Below are 4,491 nucleotides of genomic sequence, written 5' to 3' on the forward strand. Positions count from 1 at the left end.
TGGCATCCACTGGGACTCCTGTCTCTGTGATTTTGGTCAAATTTTCGTTTTCTGTATATTTGGCCATGACCATGTTCCAGTAGAATGAATTCCAAGGAATATTTGGGGGGGGGGGGTGGGGGTGGAGGGAAATCAAATGGGGATGGTTTGCATATCACTTTAAGCATTTTAAAAAATCAAAATGGAATTAGTAGTAGCCCCCCTAGGCAAACGATGACCTCTGACCCATCTCATTCAGCATTGGATTTTCTACAGTGGGTCATCAGATGTTTTTGAGAAACCAATACGCATTGCACAAACAATGCAGCTGCCCTACTAGAAACCTCAAGTGGCAAGTGGCATTCTGACATGCACAGACTTTGTACATGGAAGATACATTCCAGCCTTTGATCCCTCTTATTTTCCATTACCATCTCTGATCTACCCTAAGATTGTAACTCATTCTAGTAACCATTAAAGGTATGTGGAAATGGAGTCCCCAGTGCAGTCCCAGTCATTACTGACCCATGGGATGATATCATATCATGGTGTTTACTAGGCAGACTACTGTATGGGGTGGTTTGCCATTGGCTTTCCCAGCCTTCTATAAGTTGTAACCATCAGGGCACATTTTACTTGATCAAGAGGTATATGCAGTGAAGAAAAAACAACAACAACTAATGCATAACATGGAAGATACTGTTTCCAGGGTCAGATCTCAGTTTTTAGGATACAAAAGAGAGCAATGGAAAGGGCAAAGGGTGCCATTGGAGAGTGCTGCCCATTGGCCTATTTACAGAGGTTTCACAACCCCAATTTTGGGTCCTGATCCACAAGCTGGGATCACTGGTCTAGAAGAAACAGAAGCCCTAGAGTGTCTGCAGCGGGTGCATTTTCTAAGACTTTTGCTTCTCCTATGGTATACTGTAGAGATTAAGAGAAACTGATTGTCACCTGTAGCTAACACATTGTTTTGGCTCTAGAACCTATCGAAGCCTTTCATGTCAGAATGGCTGTGTGCCTGCTGGCCATGTTCCCTTCTCAAATGAAAAAGACTTACCCAATAAATGCATTTTTCAACAGGAGTGGCAGGAAGTAAAGGCACTTTTGTCATTAATGAAAGAAATTGCCCTGCCTGGAATGGTGCCTTTCTACCCCTTATAAAAACCAAGAGATGCAGATTGGATCTCATCTGCTCCGGAATTGCAACTGATACAGAAAGCTGATTTCTCTAACTGTCAGCAAATCAGCAGGTTTTCCCATGTTAAATTGGAGATGAGAGCTGCACCTTAGAAAGGGAGAGTGTGTGTTAACAATGGCTAGCTAGAAGGTTGGATAGAGAAGATCTGGGTTCAAATCCTCTCTCACAGAGTGATCTTCTGCCAGTCACTATCTTTTCCTAACATTTCTGTTCTTAAGAGGATGAAATTAGCGGTGGTCTTAGCCAATGGACAACAGGGGCAGATGTTCTGGGCTTCATACTAGGGGGCTGCAACTGCCCATTGACCCTCTCTCTCAAGGAGGGTGAAAAGAAGAAGAGCAGGCTTCCTATCACCTCTTGGTCTTACCCATCTGGGGCTTTGGCAGCTGGCTTCCACTGGCAGAAGTGGCTCTCATCCAGGTCGCATGAGGTGAGAAACACTCCTCACTACAGGGAAGGGCAGTGGTTCTGGGACCCCATCCTGGACTTTTGCCCAGGGATATAGATTTACTACAACTACTCTTGAGTAAATTGGAGGAGGAGATAGTCATGCATGCCATCATGAGCTTTTTAGAAAAACCCATCTGAGGAGGTGGTGATGAGGTCAAGGATGGAATTCCAAGGCAGACAAGGGGACTGTATGTCGTTTTGCTTGCAGTTGAGTACTTGAGTTGAGGAGCAGCAGTGGTGTAGTGGTTAAGAGCAGTTGTACTCTAATCTGGAGGAACCGGGTTTGATTCCCAGCTCTGCCACTTGAGCTGTGGAGGCTCATCTGGGGAATTCAGGTTAGCCTGTACACTCCAACACATGGCAGCTGGGTGACTTTGAGCTAGTCACAGCTCTATGGAGCTCTCTCAGCCCCACCTACCTCACAGGGTGTTTGTTGTGAGGGGAGAAGGGGGAAAAGTTTGTAAGACCCTTTGAGTCTCCTTACAGGAGAGAAAAGGGGGATATAAATCCAACTCCTCCTCCTCCTTCCTCTTCCTAGAAGTAGCTCCTGGAAGCCTCATCTTGGGAGCGGTGACTATCTTTATAAGCTGGCTGCCATGGCTGGAACAATGGCTTCTACCTCTATGTGTCTCTTGAAAGCTGTGCTGCTTTGTCTTCTTTAAAAAGTACTTGTACTTCTGACACCATGTTTTAATGGACTGTTCAAAGGCAACAGAGGCCCAGCTTCATTAACTCATGGTTTATTACAAGCAACTGTAGAAAAAAAATTGCAACAGGTGTAGCTTCTCCCTTTGTACTTTGATTTTTAGGGTTGCCAACCTCCAGGTGGGGACAGGAGATCTGCCATTGCAACTGGACTCCAGATGACGGAGATCAGTTCCCCAGGCAATATGGCTGCTTTGGATAGTGGACTGTATGGCATTGTGCCTTGCTGGGGTCCCCCCCCTCCACAAACCCTGCCCTCCCCAGGCTGTACCTCCCAAATCTCCAGGTGTTTTCCCACCTGGAGTTGGCAACCCTATCTCTGACCAGAAGCTGCACTTTACAGTCCTTAGAAGAAGAGTTGGGTTTTATACCCCACTTTTGTCTACATTTAAGAAGTCTCAAAGCCTCCTACAATGGCCTTCCCTCCCACATCTGACACCTTGTATAACAGGTAGGACTGATCAAGTTCTGAGACAGCTGTGATTGGGGTCACCCAGGTCACCAAAGGTCACCCAGCAGGCTTCATGTGTGGGGAGTGGGGGAATAAAACCTGGTTCTCCAGGTTAAAGTCCGTCAATGTTAATCACTACACCAGGCTGGCTCTCCTACTGACTAGGCACAGTCTTTGTTGCAGGTTCATAACTTTCCACTTTAACAGACACCACTTCCAGTAGAAGCCCCCATGCCAGTGTAGGTCCAGTCCACATGTCTTTGTTTGCAGGGTGAGTCCATTCATGGTCAAGGCACAGGACTTCTCAGTGGCAACCTCAGTTCTATGTATGGGGATGCCAAATGATGTATGGAGGCCTTTTTTTATTGCTGGCCTTTGCCTGTAAAACTCTCCTCTCAGACTAAGGTCGTTTCCCCACTTGCAAAATGGTGGCCGATAGCTGCGGCTTCCTTTGCTGCGGGACCTTTTGAGCACGGGCTCACAGTCCCCACCACAGCTTCGTCCCCTGGTCAAATGAATTTTGCAGCTGCGCAGCAGCTACGCAAGACTCCCCACGATCCGCTCAGGGGCTGTCCTGATTGGCTGGTCCTGATTGGCTGCTACGCTGTTCTGGGGCGGGGATTTTTTTATTATCAAAAGGACGAAACCACGTCTCCACGCTTTGCCGAGGAATCCACGTGTATTTGAACAGACACAATACACATCTATGCCCACGACGTGAAGACGTGGATTTTTAGTGTTAAAAAGAAAATTTTTAATGTAGGCTGCGTGCGCATAGCGCACACTTCGCCATTGCCTAATTGGATGGAGGGCTCCACATCACCAGCAACGGTGGGAAACTTGAACCCGGAGTCCCCCCTGGGTTTCCGCACTCCCCCGTGCACCCCCACGCTCAGCGTGGGGTTTTTGAAAAAGTACTCATCCAAACAGGAACTGAAATGACGCGCGCAAAGGAGGAAGGAGAGCTGCAGAATCGGGGTTGCTGCGTTGCTGCCGCTGAGGTAGTGGGGAATGCAGCAGCTCCTTGGATTATTTGCCGCAAATGCCCCGCAACTAAAAGTGAGTGGGGAAACGGCCTAAGTTATTGGGACTGATTGTTATCTGTCTCTGACCCTTTCTGCACAAGTGTTTTACCTCATATTCAGCCCACAAATAAAACAGTTTTTCCGTGGAGTTCTGTACTTGTATTCCTCCGTTTGGTGTCAGAAATGCTTCCAAACAACTTTTACTTCAATGTTTTCCCTTGAAACATTTCTGAGCTTCCTTCCATTAACAGTGTGGACATAACCATTCAATCTTTCTTTCCCATCTCACCAAAAAGTCTAGCCATTATCCAGGGCCCCTGTGAGATCACCCTACTTCCCCTTGACTGTCTGCCGTTTCCCCCTGTCCTCTACCTTGCTCCATTTTCCCCCTCAGCATTTACTGCTGTTTTTTTTTAAAAAAAATTCATGAGCATCTGCATTTTTCCATGAGCATCTGAATTCTTAGATGCACTGTACTTCTTTGTAGTTACCTTTGACTACTTTGGCTACCAAATCAGTGCATAATAGATGCAAACTAATAGCAAGTTTATTGTATGCTATTCACAAAAAGCTTCCTAACATGTGTGTAGACCAAATCTAGTGAATGGAAATACAAAGGCATATATAGTCCATAAGAATTAAAAACAGTTTAAGTGGGTTTTCTGTGTGTCTATGGGCAT

This window comes from Sphaerodactylus townsendi, linkage group LG13 (genome assembly GCF_021028975.2).
Source record: "Sphaerodactylus townsendi isolate TG3544 linkage group LG13, MPM_Stown_v2.3, whole genome shotgun sequence".
Lineage (NCBI taxonomy): Eukaryota > Metazoa > Chordata > Lepidosauria > Squamata > Sphaerodactylidae > Sphaerodactylus > Sphaerodactylus townsendi.